Here is a 27,573-nt window from a genome sequence, read left to right as displayed (position 1 = left end):
GCAATTTAAAAATAATGTTAGATGGAGGAAATGTTCAGTAAGCATTTTATCTCTCATTTATTTTAAATATGCAGGTGCTGGTCATATAATTAGAATATCACGCCACATTGAGTGCTGTACATGCTCATACTTTTCATGTTCATACTTTTGAGTTGGCCAAGACTTCTAAAAATCCTTTCTTTGTATTGGTCTTAAGTAATATTCTAATTTTCTGAGATACTGAATTTGGGATTTTCCTTAGTTGTCAGTTAAAATCATCAAAATTAATAGAAATAAACATTTGAAATATATCAGTCTGTGTGTAATGATGAATATAATATACAAGTTTCACTTTTTGAATGGAATTAGTGAAATAAATCAACTTTTTGATGATAAAAAGAACCATGTCTTTGATGGCCTGAGGATGAGTAAAACAATTGCCCATTTCATTTTTGGGTGAACAAAACCTTTTTCATGATTTTGAGAAAACATTGTAACAAATTAGTTAGAAATTTATAAATAATTATAATTAATTACCAGGGATGTCCCGATACCACTTTTTCACTTCCGATATCAATACCGATGCTGCAGCTTTGGCTATTTGCAGATTCCGATATCAATCTGATATTTTTATTTTATTCTTGAACTAATACTAATAATAAAATAAAATAAAAGGAAGCACTTTGCTCAATTAGCCACCTAAAAACATAAAAATATTTGTCATTATTTTATATTTGTTATTAAAACAAAGATACACATTACAAATTTGCATAATACACAAATAAAAATAAACACTGTTTTGCAGGTAGAATAGTATTTAGCAGGAGCATTCAAACAAATGAATGAACATGTAAAAATAAAACAATTATTATTTACAAATTACAATTGTACCTAGATAGTTGCCTATGGTTATGACTTTACTAATACAGTTGTCTGATTAATTGTATAGTCTCAAGGATTGAGAAATTACACAAGAAAATTTTACTTCAATAAAAACAAGGATTAGTTTTTGTAAGGGTTGTGATGTTCACATGCTTTTGTTGAAGAAATTATAGAGGCTAGTATTTCTATCGCAAAAGGGTGACCAAAAATGAAAGATAAAGTGGATATTTGAATTTAATTAATTAAACGGAACATTAAAACTCTAAGAGGATATTAAGGCAGATGAGGCCGACATTAAAACACGTCATTAACTTAATGTTATCAAAATCCAAAAAAGATTAACAGGATTATAAAAGTACCTAAAAGTGATGCATGGGCCTCATTTTGGGCTTTTTTATATTGCCCGGATGCAATCTCAGATGAAAGTCTTGATGGTTTGGTGGCGGTGTTATTGTGATCACATTCTTTGAAGAGTGATGAACTCAAAAGATGTTATTCTGGCTCGGGAGAGTTTTCTCTTACATCGAAAGTGAAGATATGGCTGTATTTGAGGCCTGCCAGGTTACTTTGAAGCCAGAAGATGAGGCGGAAGATGGAAAAGTGATGAGAGAAGAGACCAGACTGAAAGCTTGGTGGGTCACTAATGTGAGGCCTTTTAACTTCTATGGAGGTAATACTTCTGAGGGGAAACTTTACCACTTTTTGTCTTCTAGCATGGTATTTTGCATATGTAAATGGTTTGGGTGCTGATGCAAAAACTTTGAAAGATTCTTAGAATACAAAATTGTTGCATAAGTTTCAACAAATAATATACACTCTCATTTAGATGACCACAATACGTATCCATAGATACCAAACATGGTTTAGGTGAGGTTATATTTACTAGTGATTCTATCAAAATGCATGCATAAAACAGTTTACAATACAAAAGACAATATACAGGAAGAATATTAAAACACAATGATCTGGAGATAGGTGTAATCATTCGTAGAAAGATTTGGCTATGAATTAATTAGAAAAAAAGTATATTTTTATGGGCAGTGTGTCTTTCCGATTGGGCGTGAGAGTTGTTCTGCCTACATTCCTATGAGCAATAAAATGGTTGTTATTAGATTATTTGACATTGCTTGCCATGGTAAGCAGAGGCCTGTTTTGCTTTTCTTGAGGTGTTAGTTGCCCTTTAAGGGTTGTCCACAATCTTTTAACAGAAGAGTGTCTGATTGGTCCAAATAATACATGATATCCGCAACAAAATGTAAATAATAATAAAAGACAGATTTAGTAATATGGCATTGTAAATTAATTTACACATAAAGCAGATAATTTTATCTGCTTTGTAAACATGGGGTAAAATCTTTTATTTCAAGTTTTGTTGTTACATCACACAGTAGTGTGTGAATCCATACCAGCATTGATAAAGCACACCTTCAGAACTCATTCATCCCTATACAAAAAAGCTTTACTACCATGGAATGTAACTGTGGGTACCAAACACTTCTCACTGTACTCCTCCTTTAGCAACACCAGAACATTTTGGATAATTTTGGATCCGAAATGACTGACTTGGTCTACTGAGACCCGAGTACGGATTCCCAGAAGTGTCTATTTTGAAAATATGGGCCTTGGAAGAGATTAAATGAGTTTATTTTGCTTTAACTACAGTAAGTAATTGTAGTGGTGACAACAACCATGCAAGTCACTTCTGCAGGCTGCATAATACTCTTTGATATAAAGTGTCACTCTTTTCATAGCTTTTGGCAGCTCTGAGATCCATGTTATTTATGTTATTCATGTTATTCATGTTATTTATTCTACTCTTTTTCTAGCAAAAATTTACTCATCACATTACTCGTCTACTAGCCGTCTCACGCCACATAAATCAGCACATAGAAACTCTTCACCTAGATATCACACTATAGAGACTGTGTCTGTCCCCCGTACTAGAAATACAAAATAAAAAAAACATCCAAACCAATTTAAGAGTAACAATTTAATTGAGGTTCAACAAATAAAAAACAGATGCTATATGGATAAACAAATGACAAAGCTTGGCTTATTGAATATGAGGTCCCTTTCTATGAAAGCACTTTTTGTAAATGATATGATCACTTTTCCATGTTGATAATGAAAAAGATGCATTGGGATCAGCATTTATAGACATTCTGAACTCTATTGGGGTTAGACAACACGTCTTAGGACCTACTTATTGTCGAAATCATACTCTAGATTTAATACTGTCGCATGGAATTGATGTTGATGGTGTTGAAATGATGTTGCCAAGTGATGATATCTTATATTCAACTTCATATAGCTAAAATTGTAAATCCTACTTCTTGTTACAAGTATGGTAGAACTATCACTTCTACCACAAAAGATTACTTTGTAATTAATCCTCCTGATCTATCTATCCCAATTCCTTCGCATATCCAATACCTCAGAACTACTTGATGATGTAACAAAAACTATGGACTCTCTCTCTCTCTTCTAACAATTTAAATACAGTTGCTACTCTATGCTTAAGGAAGATTAAGGAAAACAGTCTGACACCGTGGTATAATGAGCACATTGTACACTAAAGAGAGAAGCCCGGAAAATTGAGTGCAGCTGGAAGAAAACAAAACTAGGGGTATTTCATATTTGTAACCATGCAGCTGTCAGCTACAGTATTGCATCAGAAAGTGCACTATAGATCCCCTGAAGAACAGTTCCACTCATTCTCTACTATAGGAGAGGAAGAATTGTATAAACTTGTTAAATAATCTAAACCAACAACATGTATGTTAGACCCTATACCATCTAAGCTCCTAAAAGAGGTGCTTCAAGAAGTCATAGATCATCTTCTGACTATTATTAATTCCTCATTGTCATGAATATATGTCCCCAAAACCTTCAAACTGGTTGTTATTAAGCCTCTCATCAAAAAAACACAACTTGACCCCAAAATAACTTGTTAATTACAGACCAGTCTCAAATCTCCCTTTTCTGTCCAAGATACTATAACAGGTAGTATCTTCAAGTCAAGTCACCTTTATTTATATAGCGCTTTAAACAAAATACATTGCGTCAAAGCAACTGAACAACATTCATTAGAGAAAACAGTGTGTCAATAATGCAAAATGATAGTTAAAGGCAGTTCATCATTAAATTCAGTGATGTCATCTCTGTTCAGTTTAAATAGTGTCTGTGCATTTATTTGCAATCAAGTCAACGATATCACTGTAGATGAAGTGACCCCAACTAAGAAAGCCAGAGGCGACAGCGGCAAGGAACCGAAACTCCATCGGTGACAGAATGGAGAAAAAACCTTGGGAGAAACCAGGCTCAGTTCGGGGGCCAGTTCTCCTCTAACCAGATGAAACCAGTAGTTCAATTCCAGGCTGCAGCAAAGTCAGATAGTGCAGAAGAATCTTCTGTTTCCTGTGGTCTTGTCCTGGTGGTCCTCTGAGACAAGGTCTTTACAGGGGATCTGTATCTGGGGCTCTAGTTGTCCTGGTCTCCGCTGTCTTTCAGGGTTGTAGATGTCCTTTCTAGGTGCTGATCCAGCATCTGGTCTGGATACGTCCTGGATCCGGGTGACTGCAGTGGCCCTCTGATCTGATACAGACTGGATCTGGTGGCTACGGTGACCTCGGAATAAGAGAGAAACAGACTAATATTAGCGTAGATGCCATTCTTCTAATGATGTAGCAAGTACATAGGGTGTTATGGGAAGTGTTTCCGGTTCCGGTTTACCTAATTAATGCAGCCTAAAAATCCTTTAACGGATTTGGATATTAAAAGCATATTAGTATGTTATGTGTAAGCCAGGTTAAAGAGTTGGGTCTTTAATCTAGATTTAAACTGCAAGAGTGTGTCTGCCTCCCGAACAATGTTAGGTAGGTTATTCCAGAGTTTAGGCGCCAAATAGGAAAAGGATCTGCCGCCCGCAGTTGATTTTGATATTCTAGGTATTATCAAATTGCCTGAGTTTTGAGAACGTAGCGGACGTAGAGGATTATAATGTAAAAGGAGCTCATTCAAATACTGAGGTGCTAAACCATTCAGGGCATTATAAGTAATAAACAAGATTTTTAAATGTATATTTGATTTGATAAGATTTATTAAAATGTATATTTGATAGGGAGCCAGTGCAGTGTTGACAGAACTGGGCTAATATGGTCATACTTCCTGGTTCTAGTAAGAACTCTAGCTGATGTATTTTGAGATGTGGCTTTATGAGGAAACCAAAAATCATATAGCACACCTATCAAATAGCACACCTAGGTTCCTTACTGAAGACAAAGAATTGACAGAGCAATCAAGTCTTAGACAGCATTCTAGGTTATTAAATGCAGAGTTTTTAGGTCCTAAATTTAACACCTCTATCTTTTCTGAATTTATAAGTAAAAAAATACTCGTCCTTCAGTTTTGTATATCAACTATACATTCCGTTAGTTTTCCAAATTCGTATGCTTTGCCGGGCCTGATGATATAGATTTGTAATTCTAAGGAGAGCAGTCTCAGTTCTATGATATGGTCTAAATCCTGACTGGAAATCCTCACAGATACCATTTTTCTCTAAGAAGGAATATAATTGAGAGGATACCACCTTTTCTAGTATCTTGGACAGAAAAGGGAGATTCGAGATTGGTCTATAATTAACTAGTTATTTGAAACAATAAACAGGTTCTCCCCACTCAGTGATGCACCCACTAAGAAACCTGATGAAAGTGCTCTAGTTATTGGTGATTCTATTGTATGGAACGTGAATATAAATACACCAGCCAACATAGTCAAATGTTTACCGGGAGCCAGAGCGCCTGACATCTTGGCAAATTTAAAAGTGCTGGCTAATGCTAAACGTAAATACAGTAAGATTGTTATTCATGCCGGCGCTAATGATGTTCGACTTCGCCAGTCGGAGATTACTAAAAATAACATTAAAGAGGTGTGTGAACTTGCAAGCATTATGTCAGACACTGTAATATGCTCTGGTCCCCTCCCTGCTTACCGTGGTGATGAGATGCATAGCAGATTGTCATCACTCAATGGCTGGATGTCTAAGTGGTGCCAACAGAATAACATAGGTTTCATAGACAATTGGATGAGCTTTTGGGGCAGACCTGACCTGTTGAAAAGAGATGGTCTTCATCCCTCCACATATTTCTCTCTAGAAATATGGCAAATAGTCTTAGTGTTTATACTTGACTAACTGGGGCCCAGGTCAGGAAGCAGACAGACTGGCTAAACCGACTGTCTGCTAGCTGCCTCACGTCACAGAGGTCAGTTAATTCTCAGCACATAGAGACTCTTTCACCTAGATATTACACTATAGAGACTGTGCCTGTTCCCCGAACCTGTTATGTGTGTACTGGCTACTTTATACAGGCCACCAGGGCACCATACAGATTTTATTAAAGAGTTTGGTGATTTTACATCCGAGTTAGTTCTGGCTGCAGATAAAGTTTTAATAGTTGGTGATTTTAATATCCATGTTGATAATGAAAAAGATGCATTGGGATCAGCATTTATAGACATTCTGAACTCTATTGGGGTTAGACAACACGTTTCAGGACCTACTCATTGTCGAAATCATACTCTAGATTTAATACTGTCACGTGGAATTGATGTTGATAGTGTTGAAATTATGCAGCCAAGTGATGATATCTCAGATCATTATTTAGTTTTGTGCAAACTTCATATAGCCAAAATTGTAAATTCTACTTCTTGTTACAAGTATTGAAGAACCATCACTTCTACCACAAAAGACTGCTTTTAAGTTATCTTCCTGATGTATCCAAATTCCTTAGCATATCCAAAATCTCAGAACAACTTGATGAATTAACAGAAACTACGGACTCTCTCTTTTCTAGCATTTTAAATACAGTTGCTCCTTTACGCTTAAGGAAGGTTAAGGAAACCAGTATGACACCATGGTATAATGAGCATACTCGCACCCTAAAGAGAGCAGCCCGAAAAAGGGAGCGCAGCTGGAGGAAAACAAAACTAGAGGTATTTCATATTGCTTGGCGGGAAAGTAACCTATCCTGCAGAAAAGCATTAAAAACTGCTAGATCCGATTACTTTTCTTCTCTTTTAGAAGAAAACAAACATAACCCCAGGTATTTATTCAATACAGTGGCTAAATTAATGAAAAATAAAGCCTTAACAAGTGTTGACATTTCCCAACATCACAGCAGTAATGACTTTATGAAATATTTTACTTCTAAAATCGATACTATTAGAGATAAAATTGCAACCATTCAGCCGTCAGCTACAATATCGCATCAGACAGTGCACTATAGAACTCTGAGGAACAGTTCCACTCATTCTCTACTATAGGAGAGGAAGAATTGTATAAACTTGTTAAATCATCTAAACCAACAACATGCAGCCTCCTTCGTTTACGGCCATACCAGCCTGGCTATGCCCGATCTCGTCTGATCTCAGAATCTAAGCAGGTTTGGGCCAGGTTAGTACTTGGATGTGAGACCGCCTGGGAGTACCAGGTGCTGTAAGCTTTTGGGTTTCCTTCCCTACTTATATAATGCACTGGCGATTATAGTGGCTGATCTTGAAATAGCCCTCTCTTTGCAGCCTCCTTCGCTTACGGCCATAACAATCTGGCTATGCCCGATCTCGTCTGATCTCGGAAGCTAAGCAGGTTTGTGCCAGGTTAGTACTTTTGGAATTTTTCAGAAATTATCTAAGAGTTTTGCATAAAAAAAGAGTCAATGCCCAGTCTTAAAAAACCAAAGCAGGTTTGGGCCTGGTTAGTACTTTTGGAATTTTTCAGTAATTATCTAATAATTTAGCAAAAATAAAATTAAATAAAAAAAGAGTCAATGCCTGATCTCTGAATCTAAGCAGGTTTGGGCCTGGTTAGTACTTTTGGAAATTTAAACTAATTGTCTAATAATCTTGCAAAAATAAAATTTAATAAAAAAAGAGTCAATGCCCAATCTCAGAATCTAAGCAGGTGCGGGCCAGGTTAGTACTTTTGGAATTTTTCAGTAATTATCTAATAATTTTGCAAAAATAAAATTAAATTAAAAAAAGAGTCAATGCCAGATCTCTGAATCTAAGCAGGTTTGGGCCTGGTTAGTACTTTTGGAAATTTTCACTAATTGTCTAATAATCTTGTTAAAAAAAAAAAGAGTCAATGTCCAATCTCAGAATCTAAGCAGGTTTGGGCCAGGTTAGTGCTTTTGGAATTTTTCAGTAATTATCTAATAATTTTGTAAAAAAATAAAATAAAAAAAGAGTCAATGCCGATCTTAGAATCTAAGCAGGTTTGGGTCTGGTTAGTACTTTTGGAAATTTTCACTAATTGTCTAATAATCTTGCAAAAAAAATTAAATGAATAAAGAGTCAATGCCGATCTCAGAATCTAAGCAGGTTTGGGCCAGGATAGTACTTTTGGAATTTTTCAGTAATTATCTTTTAATTTAGCTAAAATAAAATAAAATAAAAAAGAGTCAATGCCAGATCTCTGAATCTAAGCAGGTTTGGGCCTGGTTAGTACTTTTGGAAATTTTCACTAATTGTCTAATAATCTTGAAAAAAAAAAAAAAAGAGTCAATGCCCAATCTCAGAATCTAAGCAGGTTTGGGCCAGGTTAGTACTTTTGAAATTTTTCAGTAATTATCTAATAATTTTGTGAAAAAATAAAAAAAGTGTCAATGCCCGATCTCAGAATCTAAGCAGGTTTGGGTCTGGTTAGTACTTTGGGAATTTTCACTAATTGTCTAATAATTTTGCAAAAAAAATTAAATGTATAAAGAGTCAATGCCCAATCTCAGAATCTAAGCAGGTTTGGAGGTTATAATAAATTTGCAAAAAAAAAATAAATAAATAAAGAGTCAATGCCCAGTTTTAGAAAACCGAAGCAGGTTTGGGCCTTGTTAGTACTTTTGGAAATTTTCACTTATTGTCTAATAATCCTGCAAAAAAAAAAAAAAAAAGAGTCAATGCCCAATATCAGAATCTAAGCAGGTTTGGACCAGGTTAGTACTTTTGAAATTTTTCAGTAATTGTCTAATAATCCTGCAAAAAAAAAAAAAAAAAAAAAAAGAGTCAATGCCCGATCTCGGAAGCTAAGCAGGTTTGGGCCAGGTTAGTACTTTTGGAATTTTTCAGTAATTATCTAATAGTTTTGAATAAAAAAAAGAGTCAATGCCCAGTCTTAAAAAACCGAAGCAGGTTTCGGCCTGGTTAGTACTTTTGGAATTTTTCAGTAATTATCTAATAATTTTGCAAAAAATAAATAAATAAATAAATAAAAAAATGAGTCAATGCCAGATCTCACAATCTAAGCAGGTTTGGGCCTGGTTAGTACTTTTGGAAATTTTCACTAATTGTCTAATAATCTTGCAAAAAAATTAAATGAATAAAGAGTCAATGCCCTATCTCAGAATCTAAGCAGGTTTGGGCCAGGTTAGTACTTTTGGAATTTTTCAGTAATTTTCTAATAATTTTGCAAAAGAAATTAAATAAATAAAGATTCAATGCTCGATCTCAGAATCTAAGCAGGTTTGGGCCTGGTTAGTACTTTTGGAAATTTCAACTAATTGTCTAATAATCTTGCAAAAAAAAAAAAAAGACTCAATGTCCAATCTCAGAATCTAAGCAGGTTTGGGCCTGGTTAGTACTTTTGAAGTTTTTCAGTAATTTTCTAATAATTTTGCAAAAAAATAAAAAATAAATAAAAAATGAGTCAATGCCCGATCTCAGAATCTAAGCAGGTTTGGGCCTGGTTAGTACTTTTGGAAATTTTCACTAATTGTCTAATAATCTTGCAAAAAAAATTAAATAAATAAAGGGTCAATGCCCAATCTGAGAATCTAAGCAGGTTTGGCCTAGGTTAGTACTTGGATGGGAGACCACCTGGGAATAACAGGTGCTGTAAGCTTTTGGGTTTCCTTCCCTATTTTTATAATGCACTGGCGATTATAGTGGTGGATCTTTAAATAGCCCTCTCTTTGCAGGCCTCCTTCGCTTACGACCATACCAATCTGGCTATGCCCGATCTCATCTTATCTCGGAAGCTAAGCAGGTTTGGGCCAGGTTAGTACTTTTGGAATTTTTCAGTAATTATCTAATAGTTTTGCATTAAAAAAAGAGTCAATGCCTAGTCTTAGAAAACCAAAGCAGGTCTGGGCCTGGTTAGTACTTTTGGAAATTTTCACTTATTGTCTAATAATCTTGCAAAAAAATTTAAATGAATAAAGAGTCAATGCCCAATCTCAGAATCTAAGCAGGTTTGGGCCAGGTAAGTACTTTTGAAATTTTTCAGTAATTATCTAATAATTTTGCAAAAAATAAATAAATATATTAAAAAAATGAGTCAATGCCCGATCTCAGAATCTAAGCAGGATTGGGCCTGGTTTGTACTTTTGGAAATTTTCACTAATTGTCTGATAATCTTGCAAAAAAAATTAAATAAATAAAGGGTCAATGCCCAATCTGAGAATCTAAGCCGGTTTGGGCCAGGTTAGTACTTGGATGGGAGACTGCCTGGGAATACCAGGTGCTGTAAGCTTTTGGGTTTCCTTCCCTACTTATATAATGCACTGGCGATTATAGTGGCTGATCTTTAAATAGCCCTCTCTTTGCAGCCTCCTTCGCTTACGGCCATAACAATCTGGCTATGCCCGATCTCGTCTGATCTCGGAAGCTAAGCAGGTTTGGGCCAGGTTAGTACTTTTGGAAATTTTCACTTATTGTCTAATAATCTTGCAAAAAAAAAAAAAAAAAAGAGTCAACGCCCAATCTCAGAATCTTAGCAGGTTTGGGCCAGGTTAGTACTTTTGGAATTTTTCTCAGTAATTATCTAATAATTTTGCAAAAATAAAATTAAATAAAAAAAGAGTCAATGTCCGATCTCAGAATCTAAGCAGGTTTGGGCCTGGTTAGTACTTTTGGAAATTTCAACTAATTGTCTAATAATCTTGCAAAAAAAAAAAAAAAAAAAGAGTCAATGTCCAATCTCAGAATCTAAGCAGGTTTGGGCCAGGTTAGTACTTTTGGAAATTTTCAGTAATTATCTAAAACTTTAGCAAAAAATAAATAAATAAATAAAAAATGAGTCAATGCCCGATCTCAGAATCTAAGCAGGTTTGGGCCTGGTTAGTACTTTTGGAAACTTTCACTAATTGTCTAATAATCTTGCAAAAAAAATTTAAATAAATAAAGGGTCAATGCCCAATCTGAGAATCTAAGCAGGTTTGGGCCAGGTTAGTACTTGGATGGGAGACCGCCTGGGAATACCAGGTGCTGTAAGCTTTTGGGTCTCCTTCCCTACTTATATAATGCACTGGCGATTATAGTGGCTGATGTTTAAATAACCCTCTCTTTGCAGCCTCCTTCACTTACGGCCATACCAACCTGAGGGCGCTAGAGAGCCAGCAGGAAATGATAGGCTTGCAGCACAGAGAGAAAGGCTCAATCCTGTTTGTTTAATTTAACCGTCTGTTTCTAAATATTCTGTTTTTCAGATTAGATTTTTTGCTTAGGACATTAGTTGCTGGATAGTCATTGATGACCTTCATAAATTCTGACTTCTTTCTCCTTGTAGCATGCTGCAGATGCACAGAATGGCTGCAGATAAAGACACAGAACAAACCATGATGAGAAAAAGTAGCAATGGGAGGAATGAAGAAGAGGAGCAAAGAAGAGGTGAAGTCAAACAAGCAGTGATTCAAAAGCAACAGGGGACAAGTAAAGTCACAGGACATTTGTGGGAAGAGGGAGAAGAAAACAGCAGAGGAGTGCAAGGGAAATCGAAAGGGAAGTACAACAAAGAGCTGACTGTGGAGGTGGAGGTGGAGGGAACGATGGATTTACTGAAAGGAGTAAAGAAGGAGTGTGGAGAAGTGATTGTCTGCAGAGTGAGAGGTGAAAGGGTCTATGAGATCACAATGAAGGATGAAGAGGCAAAGAGAAAACTAATGGATGGAGTGAGAGTGAAAGGAGTGATGGTGCATGCCAGGGATATAATGAATAACGATATGGTGGTGTCCTTTATCAATTTGCCTGTGTACTTAGAGGATGAGAAGATACTCGCCAAGCTACATGAGTGGGGAGTACGACCACTTTCACCAATCAAACGCCGGGTGTGGCCTGGAACGGATACAGTTGATAGGACACGTTTCTTAAAAGTTCGTTTCATGGAACAGGTATGTTCACTACCATACTCCACAAAGTTTGAGACTCTAAGAGGCACCGAATATTTTTGTGTCATCCATGATAGACAAATACGTGTTTGCAGACTCTGTATCAAGCCAGGGCACATAATTAGAGAGTGCCCTGAATTAAAGTGCTTCAAGTGCAATGGTGGAGGCCATTATGCAAGAGATTGTGAAGAATGGATGGGATTAGAAAGAGAGAGAGTGGATGGTCAAAAATATGGTGAAAGGAAGAACAGTGTTCTGACAGAGGAGCAAGAGGAGGAAACAGCTGTTGTGGTGAGCGGTGGAGAGAAAGACGGAGCTGAAGATAGCGAAAGAAAAAGCAAAATGGAATGGCGAGACAGAGCTGAAAGTATCAGTAAAGCGAATGATGGGGAGGAGACAGATGAAAGTAATGTGAAAGAAAGAGGTAAAGAAGAGGAAAAGAAAAATACTGCACAGAAACTGATAGAAAGCAGAGGTGGAGAAAAGAGAGACCGAGAAAAGAAAGATGGACTGAAAACAAAGATTAAAAGACTGAGTGCAAAGAGGAAGTCTGAGATGGACAGAGAACAGGTTGAGCAGATAAAAGAACCGCGAGCGGGTATGTGATGTATGTTTGAATTGTGCGTGTGTTCCAGGTTTTGTTTTGTTTTTCTTATAGGTTACTCTCATGGCCACTGTTAACTTCAATAAATATAAATGGGATGCGGGATAAAAACAAGATGAAAAAATTATTATTTACTTATTGGAGTGATATAATCTGTATACAGGAGACAAACTGGGAGGAGGATAAAGTAAAGGAGATGAGAGAAGAGTGGAGAGGGGACATACACTATAATAATGGTGCAAAAAAATGCAAGAGGTGTGGCAATATTATTTAAAAAAAATATTGTAGAAGGTATAAGAGAGGTGTATAAAGACCAGAGGGGAAGGATCTTGGTGGTCGAATTTATGTATAGAGATATGGATTTTAGATTAATAAATATATATGTTCCAAATATAAAAGTGGACAGGAGGGAAATTTTGGAAGAGTTAAAAGGATAAATTGTGGAGAAATGTAATATAGTGGGAGATTTCAATATAAAATGTAGTAGATTGGATGTGGGAAAGGGGGTAAAATTTAGATGGGAAAAGTCGAAGGGAATGTTGATGGAGTTAATGAGAGAAAAGGGGTTAATAGATGTGTGGAGGTATGAAAATCCGGAAAAAAGAGAATTTACTAGAAGGCGGTTAAGAGAAGGCATATTAAAACAAAGTAGAATAGATTTAGTGTTAGTTGAGGAGGAAATAATTCGATACATAGACTGGATAAAACATCAGGTAAATAGTTTAAGTGATCACGATAGTGTAAGGTTCAGAATTAAGGTAGGGAGTGAGGAGGTAGGAGGAGGGATGTGGATATTGAATGCAGGGTATATTGAAGATGAAGAATATGAGATACAGATGAAGGATCTATTAAATAGGGAAAAAGAGAAGATAGATGAGTATACAAGAGACGATGGATTAGAGGGTACAATAGCGGAGAGATGGGAGGAAATAAAGGATTAAATAAAGTTAATTAGTATAAAATACAGTAAGAAAAGAAGAGGAAAGTATGGTAAATTATGCTTAGAGAAAGATTGAGAGAGGAGTTAGTTAAGGCTGAAGATGAAGAAGGATACAGTATGGAAAAATATATAGAGGTTAAGATGGCGCTAGAAAAATATGAAAGGGAGAAATGCAGATGAGCTATTTTGCGAAGGCAAGGCAAAATATGCATTAGAGGGTGAGAAATGTACAGGGTATTTTTAGGGCTAGAGAAAAGGAGACAAAGTAAAACATATATAAATGAAATAAATACAAAAGAGGGCAAAACAACCAAAGATTATGTAGAGATTTTGGAGAGAGTTCAAGAATTCTATGGAGAGTTATATAAGAGAGAAGTAGATGAGAGAAGTATAGATGGAGTATTAGAAAGCGTAGAAAATATTCTAAATAAGGAGGATGCAGAATGGTGTGATAGGGAGATAGACGAGAAGGAAGTAGAAGAGGCAATAGGGGGGTTGAAAAGTGGGAAGTCCAGGGAGTGATGGGATTGGTATTGAGTGGCATAAAACATATAGAGAAGAGGTAGCACCGATTTTGTTAAAGTGTTCAAGGAGATGGAAAGAACAGGGATGGTGCAAGATAGAATGGTAGAGGGAGTGATAGCTTTGGTGTATAAGAAGGGGAATAGGTTGGATATAGAGAACTACAGACCAATCAGTCTATTAAATGTGGATTATAAAATATTGACTAAAGTTTTAGCGAACAGAGTAAAAAAAGTGATTGGAAGTATAGTGCAACCAACACAGAGTTACAGCATACCAGGCATGGATATAGCAGACACGATAGGGACAGTTAGGGACGGATAGAGTACATGAAACGAGATAAGAAGGGAGGAATAGTATTAGGGATAGATTGGAACAAAGCATTCGATAGGGTAGAACACAAATACTTATTTAGGGTATTAGAGAAGTTTGGATTTGGAATGAGAATGATAGGGTGGGTGAGGAGACTATATGAGAAGGCAAAAAGTTGCATAAAAATAAATGGAGTATTAACAGACAGGTTTAAGATAGGAAGGTCAGTGAGACAGGGATGTCCCCTGTCTGCATTATTATATGCAATTTCAGTAGAGCCTCTAGCCACTCTAATCAAGAGGGATAGAAGAGTAGTTGGTATTGAGTTGCCATATGGAGGAATGTGTACTATAAACCAATATGCGGATGACACTACAATCACAGTGAGGGAAGGAAACAGTGTAAAAAGAGTTTTAGAGATAGTGAAGAGGTTTGGGAAGGCATCAGGGGCAAAAATAAATGTAGATAAATCTGAATTAATGTATATAGGGAAGATAGAGAGAGTAGAGGTAGGGATAAAAGTGAAGGAAAAATATATAAAAGTATTAGGGGTATATTTAGGGGTCGAAAGCAAAGAGGCAAGAGATGTGACCTGGACTGGGGTGATTAATAAAATAAGAACAGCAAGTGCAGCATGGAAAGGGAGGAAATTAAAATTAAATGGGAAAGTAATAGTAGTAAATAGTCTGCTGTTGTCAGTTTGTGTTTATGTAATGAGTGTAATGGAAATGCCAGGGTGGGTGATGAATGAATTGAATAAAATTTGTATGTGATTTTATATGGGAGGGAAAAGGTGTGAAAATTGCACAGAAAACATTGGTGGGTAAGAGATGGGAGGGAGGCTTAAACTTGATGGACCTAGAAATAAAAAGGGCTGCGATGAGAATAAAAATGGTGATAAAATATATGGGAGGGCGATGGTATTATGGGTGGAAGGAATTCTTAAGGAAATATATTGATGATGTGGGAGGAATGGGGGATAATGGATGGTATATGGCTTTAAGCAATCGATGACGGGAGGAATACCAGAAATATATCGGGAAGTATTAGAGGCATGGAGGCAGTTCCTCCCCCAAATAGAGTATGAGTGTGAAGACATTCAGGTGATTAAAAATCTACCACTGTTTCTCAATGAAAAGATTAAACATAAAAATAAAACATTGTATGAATGTAAATTTATAGAAGGGGGTATAAAACAAGTAAAGGACATTATGTACGAAGTTATTCCAGGATTTCTCAAAAATAACTGCATTTATGATACTGTGTGTGATCTGGAAGGAATGGAGAACAGAGAGAAAGTAAATAAAATATATGGAAAAATTAAATCAAGTATACATTTGCAGTGGACTAATGTGATCAAAGGTGAATGTGTATCTAACGTGTAAAAATATATGCCAGAGATGTATGTGCATGATAATGGCGAGAAAAACAAATTAAAAAATATATACAGGAGACTAATAGTTGATGTTATAAAAGAGCCAGCATCGTAAAAAGGTGTGGAAGAAAGTATTTGAAGATTTAGATGTGAAGAAAATATGGTCAAACTTAAATATAAAATACAACAGTATAGAGTGTGAGAATAATGACTTTCTGATAAGACATAATAGAATTTACACAAATGTGGTGTTAAACAAAATAAATGAGGTAAATGTCATTTGTGACGTGTGTGGTAATGGCCATGAGAGTTTCTTACATTACTTTTTAAGATTTGAAGCGTTGGTGGTTTTTCTTGATTTTCTTAAAAATCTGTTACTAGAAAATTGGGGTGCCAAAGCGGAGACCGAGGAGGAATGGGGGAAATTGTTTTTGTTTGGAACTTTTGGGAAAAGGAAAAGAGCTGACATTTGTTTAATTAATTTAGTCATGCCAGACTAGCAGTAGTTCTAAGAAGGAACTATGCACATTTCGAAGGGAGAAAAATAAAAGTAAAATATATGTTTAAGTCAATGATACAAAGAGACGTTGATCAAAGAGTTGATTTTTAAGTATGGAGATAAAGAGGGGAAAGAGTTTTTTTTGACTACGAATAAGTTCATACATCAAACGGTGGGGGAAGAAATATGTTTCAATTGGTAAAGAGTAATAATCTGGTTGAGAATGACTGATGTCAATTAAGTAAATGTAAACATATTTGTTTGTATTTTATTTATGTTCTTTATTTTTATCGCTGTACGATTATGCGAAATTAAGTAGATCAATGGAAAAAATGAATCATACAAATGTAATGAAATGTAAGTAAATCAGATGGAATAATGCAATTGAAAAACTGTGAATTGAAAGTTAAATAAAAAGATTAAAAAAAAGGCTATGCCCGATCTCGTCTGATCTCGGAAGCTAAGCAGGTTTGGGCCTGGTTAGTACTTGGGTTTCCTTCCCTACTTATATAATGAGAATAAAAACTATGATTTTAAAGTTTCTTTGGGATGGTAAGCCATCTAAAATTGCATATAACACAATCATTGGAAAGGTGGAAGATGGAGAATTAGGACTAATAGAGCCATGGCTGAGAATGAAAAGCATGAGAATTAAAACAGTAAAAAAGTTTTTTAACAAAGACAACATTCCATGGAAAAGTGTCATGAATTATGTAATTAATAAATGCGGACAAATAGGAGATGATTTTTTATGGATGGCTTTTAAGGATAATATGATAGAAAATATACCAGATTTTTATAAAGAATTGTTGAGAAGCTGGAAAATGTTTTATGATAATGTGTACGTAGAGATTAAAGGGAGAAAACAGTACCTACAGCAACCTCTATTTTTAAATCAAAATAATAAAAGCAAAAAGCATATGTTTTATGAAAACTGGTACGCAGTAGGTTTTAGACAAGTAAAAGACATTTTATATGAAGTGAAACCTGGATTTTTACCTACACAAGCAATAATTGATTCACTTGAGGAAAGAGAAGATATAGAAAACAAAGGGAAAATTGAAGAACAATATACAAAATTAAAATTAGCATTGCCAGAACATTGGATTAAAAATATTGAGGATAATGAAAAAGAAACTGAGAATGAGAAACCAAAGGTTTTTTTAAAAGCAGGGGATGATAAGATTGTTTTTAATGAGTGTGTTATTAAGATGTTTTATACCTGTTTAAGTAAGACTGTTTTTGTAAAGCCTAAAGCAATAGAATATTGGGAAAAGTTATTTGACAATTTTGATGCTTCGAATATATGGAAAAATGTAAGATTGAATTTTAAAAGTCCGGTTTTGGAAAATTTAGATTTTTTATTAAGACACAATTGTGTGATGACAGAAAGGATTTTAAGTAAAATTGGTTTAGCGCAAGATGAAATGTGCAAAGTGTGTTTGGAGAAAAAGGAAGGTGTATTACATTTATTTTGAAAATGCAGAAAGTTAAGTGATTTTACAAAAATTTTAAAAAAGATGGTATGTGATTTTCTGTATAATGACAAGATTACTTTGGAAGAATGGGATACATTGCTTCTATTTGGCTTCAATGGAAGGACAAAAAATAACTATGCTCTTAATTTTATGTTAACGCTTGCAAGATTTGCAATATGCAGAAGGAGAAATATAATGAAAAAATTATATAATTAAAAAATAATTAAAAAAAGAAAAAAGAAATAGTGATAAAGTTATTATATAAACAGATTATGACGGAGGAAATACAAGTTTTATATGACTATTGCAAACTGCTTGAGAATATGGAAATGTTTGAAAAATGTATTACAAGAAATAATCCATACATTGTAAAAACTTGGACTGGTTTTGAAGTTCTGTTACCAGAAGATGTTTAAATATTTGTGGTGATGTATTGTTAATGTATTTATTTTGTGATTTTTAATTAATAAAAAAAAAAATCTCGTCTGATCTCGGAAGCTAAGCAGGTTTGGGCCAGGTTAGTACTTTTAGAAATTTTCACTAATTGTCTAATAATCTTGCAAAAAAAAAAAAAAAGAGTCAATGTCCAATCTCAGAATCTTAGCAGGTTTGGGCCAGGTTAGTACTTTTGAAATTTTCACTAATTGTCTAATAATCTTGCAAAAAAAATTTAATGTATAAATAGCCTCCTTCGCTTACGGCCATACCAACCTGGCTATGCCCGATTTCGTCTGATCTAGGAAGCTAAGCAGGTTTGGGCCAGGTTAGTACTTTTGGAATTTTTCAGTAATTATCTAATAATTTTGCTAAAATAAAATAAAAAAAAGAGTCAATGCCGATCTCAGAATCTAAGCAGGTTTGGGCCAGGTTAGTACTTTTGGAAATTTTCACTAATTGTCTAATAATCTTGCAAAATAAATTTAATGAATAAAGAGTCAATGTCGATTTCAGAATCTAAGCAGGTTTGGGCCAGGTTAGTACTTTTGGAATTTTTCAGTAATTATCTAATAATTTAGCAAAAATAAAATAAAATAAAAAGGGTCAATGCCAGATCTCTGAATCTAAGCAGGTTTGGGCCTGGTACGTACTTTTAGAAATTTTCACTAATTGTCTAATAATCTTGCAAAAAAAAAAAAAAGAGTCAATGTCCAATCTCAGAATCTTAGCAGGTTTGGGCCAGGTTAGTACTTTTGAAATTTTTCAGTAATTATCTAATAATTTTGTAAAAAAATAAAATAAAAAAAGAGTCAATGCCGATCTTAGAATCTAAGCAGGTTTGGGTCTGGTTAGTACTTTTGGAAATTTTCACTAATTGTCTAATAATCTTGCAAAAAAAATTAAATGAATAAAGAGTCAATGCCGATCTCAGAATCTAAGCAGGTTTGGGCCAGGATAGTACTTTTGGAATTTTTCAGTAATTATCTTTTAATTTAGCTAAAATAAAATAAAATAAAAAAGAGTCAATGCCAGATCTCTGAATCTAAGCAGGTTTGGGCCTGGTTAGTACTTTTTGAAATTTTCACTAATTGTCTAATAATCTTGCAAAAAAAACAAAAAAAGAAAAGAAAAGGAGTCAATGCCCGATTTCAGAATCTAAGCAGGTTTGGGCCAGGTTAGTACTTTTGGAATTTTTCAGTAATTATCTAATAGTTTTGCAAAAAAATGAAATAAAATAAAAAAAAGAGTCAATGCCCAATCTCAGAATCTAAGCAGGTTTGGGCCAGGTTACTACTTTTGGAATTTTTCAGTAATTATCTAATAAATTTGGAAAAAAAAAAATAAATAAATAATGAGTCAATGCCCAATCTCAGAATCTAAGCAGGTTTGGGCCCAGTTAGTACTTGGATGGGAGACCGCCTGGAAATACCAGGTGCTGTAATCTTTTGGGTTTCCTTCCCTACTTATATACAGTGTTGGGAAGGTTACTTTGGAAATTTAATAGGTTACAGATTACAAGTTACCCTGTTTAAAATGTAATAGTAGTGTAACTTTTTCAATTACTTTATTAAAGAAATGTAACTAATTAGTTTTGAGTACTTTTTGATTACTTTTCTAAATTTGTGAAAATTAAATAATAATAAATAAAATCATATACATCAACTCAAATACAGTTATCTAATAAGCATGTGACGTATTCTGTGTAATAAACTCCTGAAACATTGGTGTTTTTTTGAAACTGCTGTCTCTGTATATGATGATAGTTTTCTCAAAATAAGTAAAATGCACATGAAGTGACACAGAGCAGTTCTATAAATTATGTTTATGTGCTCGTGTACTCCTATATTGAGGCGGCAGAGGTTGAAAACACTGCGAGCTTTAGTAGGCCTATGTGTAGTAAATGAAACCATATCTTTGCCATTAATTTACAGGAGGGGCGGACTGGGAAAAAAATTCAGACTGGAAAATTCAAACTCATACAAACAAATTCATGGACAAAACTATTTTTGTATGGATAAAAAAAGTTTAAATCTTTAATTTGGGGACATGCAAAATAATTAAAAGTTCTCTCCTGAACTGCACCTTCACTTCCATTTTTCTCTTCAGTCTCTTTATTTTGCCCTGTTATCCATCTCTCTCATGACTTTAATACTCAAGATTGAACAAAACTATACTGTACAATACAATACTCTACAATACTACAATATCTTTATAGAAAAATCCTAATACTGTACACGAGTCATGTTTTTCCCTTACAAAAAATTACCATGCTTTTATTAGCCTATATAAAAGTAAAATAACCTTGTTTTGTTTTTTGTTTTGCAAATGGATTTTTATTTATTTTTAAATAAATAAATTAGTAAAATAATTTTTGGTTACCACAGTTTAACAATAGTAACCATTTTCTCTGGATTATTAGTAAAATAACAAAACTTTAATTTTCGTAAGGGTTGTGTTGTTGTCTGTCGTAGCTTCCACAAAAAATCTGATTATTTTTCAGCTAAATTACTACTGTAACATTACAACAGATAATAAAGTCTTTTATATCATATTTTGAGTGATGACTCATGAGCAACGTGCTGCTGCTTGATTAAATAAATAAATAAAAATACAAAGACAAAAAAAGCATCTTTACAGATGAAACTGACCTGAAACCCTGAACAGTAGTTCAGCTTTTCTGCTCCGCTGTGCGCTTCCACAGTGCACTCTATTCTCTCTCTCTCTCTCTCTCTCTCGCATTGATTACTATGAGTCTGATCCAAACCGTTTGGCGGAGGCGCGGAGAGCGCGCGAGTCACGAGATTTAATTATCACATGGCGGATTTGCAAATGATCACTTTATTACATTCGGCACGAATCGGCAAGCAATTATACAATGATGATATTAAAATAGCGGGCCAAATCGGCTGCCAGGCCACTGGGAATTGTCCCGGTTCTCCCGGTGTCCAGTCCGCGCCTGATTTCCACAGACACACAGAACGTGCAGGAGTCATATGTTACATTTTCGTGGCTTAATATTCACAGACACTAGTCGATTTCATGTTTTGATTCAAGTGTACTGACCTACTTTTGATTTAGTCATCCAAAATGAGGCATATTCCGTCCGCGTTAGGCATTTTGTTTTTATGACTGGATTCTACGACTGTGTTTCCGCATCCCGGAAATTATTAGGGCGTAGCCTATGTCTCAGAATAGTCAGTGGGAAAGAAATCAGTTAAATCTGTATGTGTATGTGTGTAAATATTCAAATGTAATCCCCTTTGTAATCGTTAAAAATTTCATAAGTAACTGTAATTTAATTACTCGTTTTTTCTTAGTAACTGTAACTAACTACAGTTACATTAATTTTGTAATTAAATTACGTAACGCCGTTACATGTAACTAGTTACTCCCCAACACTGCTTATATAATACACTGGCGAATATAGTGACTGATCTTTAAATAGCCCTCTCTTTGCATCCTCCTTCCCTTACGGCCATACCAACCTGGCTATGCCCGATTTTGTCTGATCTAGGAAGCTAAGCAGGTTTGGGCCAGGTTAGTACTTTTGGAATTTTTCAGTAATTATCTAATAATTTTGCAAAAATAAAATAAAATAAAAAAAGAGTCAATGCCCAATCTCAGAATCTAAGCAGGTTTGGGCCTGGTTAGTACTTTTGGAAATTTTCACTAATTGTCTAATAATCTTGCAAAAAAAACAAAAAAAGAAAAGAAAAGGAGTCAATGCCCGATTTCAGAATCTAAGCAGGTTTGGGCCAGGTTAGTACTTTTGGAATTTTTCAGTAATTATCTAATAAATTAGCAAAAATAAAATAAAATAAAAAAAGAGTCAATGCCCGATCTCAGAATCTAAGCAGGTTTGGGACTGGTTAGTACTTTTGGAAATATTCACTAATTGTCTAATAATCTTGCAAAAAACAAAAAAAAGAAAAGAAAAGGAGTCAATGCCCGATCTCAGAATCTTAGCAGGTTTGGGCCAGGTTAGTACTTTTGGAATTTTTCAGTAATTATCTAATAAATTTGCAAAAGAAATTAAAGAAATAAAGAGTCAATGCCGAATCTCAGCGTTAGCAGTCGTTAGCTTGTCATTAGCGTTTTTATTCGAACCTATCGCTGTTTTTCTTTTCTCCTCTCCTCTCTCTCGCTCCAGTTTTTCACAAGTTCATCAAACAACCGCAGTGAGAATATTTCATCAGGCACGGTGAGTAATGGCTTCTCCTGTTATTGTTACTTGCACCTCTTGCCACATGTACAGTTTATCTATCTCTGTCGCTGATGAGGGATTCACAGGGCTCTAGATACGGCTTTGGATGTGTCTAGCTCAGGGATTCCTGTACATTGTTCGGTTCCGGAAACAGAGCCCCAGCAGCAGGGCAACTGGGTGACGGTGAGGCAGCGTAGTCGTGGGTCAAAACACCGCTCTTCTGTTCCGATCAAAACATTAAACAGGTTCTCCCCACTCAGTGATGCACCCACTGAGAAACCTGATGAAAGTGCTCTAGTTATTGGTGATTCTACTGTAAGGAACGTGAATATAGAGACACCAGCCACCATAGTCAAATGTTTACCGGGAGCCAGAGCGCCTGACATCTTGGCAAATTTAAAAGTGCTGGCTAATGCTAAACATAAATACAGTAAGATTGTTATTCATGCCGGCGCTAATGATTTTCGACTTCACCAGTTGGAGATCACTAAAAATAACATTAAAGAGGTGTGTGAACTTGCAAGCACGATGTCAGACACTGTAATATGCTCTGGTCCCCTCCCTGCTTACCGTGGTGATGAGATGCATAGCAGATTGTCATCACTCAATGGCTGGATGTCTAAGTTGTGCCCACAGAATAACATAGGTTTCATAGACAATTGGACGAGCTTTTGGGGCAGACCTGACCTGTTGAAAAGAGATGGTCTTCATCCCTCCTGGGGGGGCGCCACTCTTCTCTCTAGAAATATGGCAAATAGCCTTAGTGTTTATACTTGACTAACTGGGGCCCAGGTCAGGAAGCAGACAGACTGGCTAAACCGACCGTCTGCTAGCTGCCTCCCGTCACAGAGGTCAGTTAATTCTCAGCACATAGAGACTTTTTCACCTAGATATCACACTATAGAGACTGTGTATACAAAAAACGTCCAAACCAAGTTAAGATTAACAATTTAATTGAGGTTCAACAAATAAAAAACAGAAGCAATATGGATAAACAAATGATAAAGCTTGGCTTATTGAATATCAGATCCCTTTCTAAGAAAACACTTTTTGTAAATAATATGATCACTGATCATAATATAGATGTACTCTGTTTGACAGAAACCTGGCTAAAACCTGATGATTACATTATTTTAATGAGTCCACCCCCCAAGATCACTGGTGGAGGTGTTGCTTCAATTTACAACAACGTTTTCAGGATTTCTCAGAGGGCAGGCTTCAAGTATAACTCGTTTGAAGTAATGGTGCTTCATTTAACATTATCCAGAGAAACAAATGTTAATGATAAATCCCCTGTTATGTGTGTACTGGCTACTGTATACAGGCCACCATGGCACCATACAGACTTTATTAAAGAGTTTGGTGATTTTACATCCGAGTTAGTTCTGGCTGCAGATAAAGTTTTAGTAGTTGGTGATTTTAATATCCATGTTGATAATGAAAAAGATGCATTGGGATCAGCATTTATTCTGAACTCTATTGGTGTTAGACAACACGTTTTAGGACCTACTCATTGTCGAAATCGTACTCTAGATTTAATACTGTCACATGGAATTGATGTTGATGGTGTTGAAATTATTCAGCCAAGTGATGATATCTCAGATCATTATTTAGTTCTGTGCAAACTTCATATAGCCAAAATTGTAAATTCTACTTCTTGTTACAAGTATGGAAGAACCATCACTTCTACCACAAAAGACTGCTTTTTAAGTTATCTTCCTGGTGAATCCAAATTCCTTAGCATATCCAAAACCTCAGAACAACTTGATGATGTAACAAAAACTATGGACTCTCTCTTTTCTAACACTTTAAATAAAGTTGGTCCTTTACGCTCCTTTAAGGAAGGTTAAGGAAAACAGTTTGACACCATGGTATAATGAGCATACTCGCACCCTAAAGAGAGCAGCCCGAAAAATGGAGCGCAGCTGGAGGAAAACAAAACTAGAGGTATTTCGTATTGCTTGGCGGGAAAGTAACATATCCTACAGAAAAGCATTAAAAACTGCTAGATCCGATTACTTTTCTTCTTTTTTTAGAAGAAAACAAACATAACCCCAGGTATTTATTCAATACAGTGGCTAAATTAACGAAAAATAAAGCCTCAACAAGTGTTGACATTTCCCAACACCACAGCAGTAATGACTTTATGAACTACTTTACTTCTAAAATCGATACTATTAGAGATAAAATTGCAACCATTCAGCCGTCAGCTACAGTATCACATCAGACAGTGCACTATAGAGCCCCTGAGGAACAGTTCCACTCATTCTCTACCATAGGAGAGGAAGAATTGTATAAACTTGTTAAATCATCTAAACCAAAAACATGTATGTTAGACCCTATACCGTCTAAGCTCCTAAAAGAGGTGCTTCCAGAAGTCATAGATCCTCTTCTGACTATTATTAATTCCTAAATGTCATTAGGATATGTCTCCAAAACCTTCAAACTGGCTGTTATTAAGCCTCTCATCAAAAAACCACAACTTGACCCCAAAGAACTAGTTAATTATAGACCAATCTCGAATCTCCCTTTTCTGTCCAAGATACTAGAAAAGGTGGTATCCTCACAATTATATTCCTTCTTAGAGAAAAATGGTATATGTGAGGATTTCCAGTCAGGATTTAGACCGTATCATAGTACTGAGACTGCTCTCCTTAGAGTTACAAATGATCTGCTCTTATCATCTGATCGTGGGTGTATCTCTCTATTAGTGTTATTGGATCTTAGTGCTGCATTTGACACAATTGACCACAACATTCTTTTGCATAGACTTGAACACTTTGTTGGCATCAGTGGAAGTGCATTAGCATGGTTTAAATCGTACTTATATGACCGCCATCAGTTCGTAGCAGTGAATGAAGATGTATCCTATCGATCACAAGTGCAGTATGGAGTACCTCAAGGCTCAGTACTAGGACCGCTACTCTTCATGCTTTATATGTTACCCTTGGGAGATATCATCAGGAAACATGGTGTTAGCTTTCACTGTTATGCTGATGATACTCAGCTCTATATTTCTTCGCAGCCCGGTGAAACACACCAATTTGAAAAACTAATGGATTGCATAGTCGATATAAAAAACTGGATGACGAGTAATTTCTTACTGCTAAATTCTGAAAAAACCGAGGTGTTAATTATAGGACCTAAAAACTCTGCTTGTAATAACCTAGAACACTGTCTAACACTGACTTGATGGTTGCTCTGTAAATTTTTCGTCATCAGTTAGGAACCTGTGCTATTTGATCGCAATCTTTCCTTAGAAAGCCACGTTTCTAGCATTTGTAAAACTGCATTTTTCCATCTCAAAAATATACCTAAATTACGGCCTATGCTCTCAATGTCAAATGCAGAAATGTTAATTCATGCATTTATGACCTCAATGTTAGATTATTGTAATGCTTTAATGTATTTATTATTGTAATCCTAATTCTGCACGCTTAGTAAACAAACTACAGCTAGTCCAAAATGCAGCAGCAAGAGTTCTTACTAGAACCAGGAAGTATGACCATATTAGCCCGGTCCTGTCAACACTGCACTGGCTCCCTATCAAACATCGTATAGATTTTAAAATATTGCTTATTACTTATAAAGCCCTGAATGGTTTAGCACCTCAGTATTTGAATGAGCTCCTTTTACATTATAATCCTCTACGTCCGCTACGTTCTCAAAACTCAGGCAATTTGATAATACCTAGAATATCAAAATCAACTGCGGGCGGCAGATCCTTTTCCTATTTGGCGCCTAAACTCTGGAATAACCTACCTAACATTGTTCGGGAGGCAGACACACTCTTGCAGTTTAAATCTAGATTAAAGACCCATCTCTTTAACCTGGCATACACATAACATACTAATATGCTTTTAATATCCAAATCCGTTAAAGGATTTTTAGGCTGCATTAATTAGGTAAACCGGAACCGGAAACACTTCCCATAACACCCTATGTACTTGCTACATCATTAGAAGAATGGCTAATCTACGCTAATATTTGTCTCTTTCTCTCTTGTTTCGTGGTCACCGTAGCCATCAGATCCAGTCTGTATCCAGATCAGAGGGTCACTGCAGTCACCCGGATCCAGTACGTTCTCCCAAGGATTTTTTCTCTCTATCACCGATGGAGTTTCGGTTCTTTGCCGCTGTCGCCTCTGGCTTGCTTAGTTGGGGACACTTCATCTACAGCGATATCGTTGACTTGATTGCAAATAAATGCACAGACACTATTTAACTGAACAGAGATGACATCACTGAATTCAATGATGAACTGCCTTTAACTATCATTTTCCATTATTGACACTGTTTTCCTAATGAATGTTGTTCAGTTGCTTTGACGCAATGTATTTTGTTTAAAGCACTATATAAATAAAGGTGACTTTGACTTTGACTCAGATTCTAAGCAGGTTTGGGCCCGGTTAGTACTTGGAAAGGAGATATACTATAATAATGTAATATAATTACCAGGGAGACCGCGTGGAAATACCAGGTGCTTTAAGCTTTCGGGTTTCCTTCCCTACTTATATAATGCACTGGCGATTATAGTGGCTGATCTTTAAATAGCCCTCTCTTTGCAGCCTAGTACTTTTGGATTTTTTCAGTAATTATCTAATAATTTTGCATAAAAAAAAGAGTCAATGCCAAGTCTTAGAAAACAGGAGCAGGTTTGGGCCTGGTTAGTACTTTTGGAAATTTTCACTAATTGTCTAATAATCGTGCAAAAAAAAGAAAAAAAGAAAAGGAGTCAATGCCCGATCTCAGGTTCTAAGCAGGTGTGGGCCAGGTTAGTACTTTTGGAATTTTTCAGTAATTATCTAATAAATGTGCAAAAAAATAAATAAATAAATAAAGAGTCAATGTTTAATCTCAGAATCTAAGCAGGTTTGGGCCCAGTTAGTACTTGGATGGGAGACTGCCTGGGAATACCAGGTGCTGTAAGCTTTGGGGTTTCCTTCCCTACTTATATAATGCACTGGCGATTATAGTGGCTGATCTTTAAATAGTCCTCTCTTTGCAGCCTCCTTCGCTTACGGCCATACCAACCTGGCTATGCCCGATCTCGTCTGATCTCGGAAGCTAAGCAGGTTTGGGCCTGGTTAGTAGTTGGATGGGAGACCGCCTGGGATTACCAGTTGCTGTAAGCTTCTGGGTTTCCTTCTCTACTTATATAATGCACTGGCGATTATAGTGGCTGATC

The 27,573-nt window shown here is 35.7% G+C and overlaps 2 non-coding genes across 2 annotated transcripts; both read left to right on the top strand.

Moving 5' to 3' along the window:
- The first annotated feature begins 7,242 nt into the window (after nucleotides 1–7,242).
- On the top strand, nucleotides 7,243–7,361 carry LOC132153732 (5S ribosomal RNA). The gene has a single exon (XR_009437037.1). It is a non-coding gene; the product is annotated as a 5S ribosomal RNA (ribosomal RNA).
- A 20,040-nt stretch (nucleotides 7,362–27,401) lies between these two features.
- On the top strand, nucleotides 27,402–27,520 carry LOC132153648 (5S ribosomal RNA). The gene has a single exon (XR_009436955.1). It is a non-coding gene; the product is annotated as a 5S ribosomal RNA (ribosomal RNA).
- Nucleotides 27,521–27,573: the final 53 nt, after the last annotated feature.

This window comes from Carassius carassius, chromosome 11, assembly GCF_963082965.1.
Source record: "Carassius carassius chromosome 11, fCarCar2.1, whole genome shotgun sequence".
Taxonomy (NCBI): Eukaryota; Metazoa; Chordata; class Actinopteri; order Cypriniformes; family Cyprinidae; genus Carassius; species Carassius carassius.
Note: the sequence above shows the minus strand (reverse complement) of the source record. Positions and strands in the feature narration are given on the sequence as shown.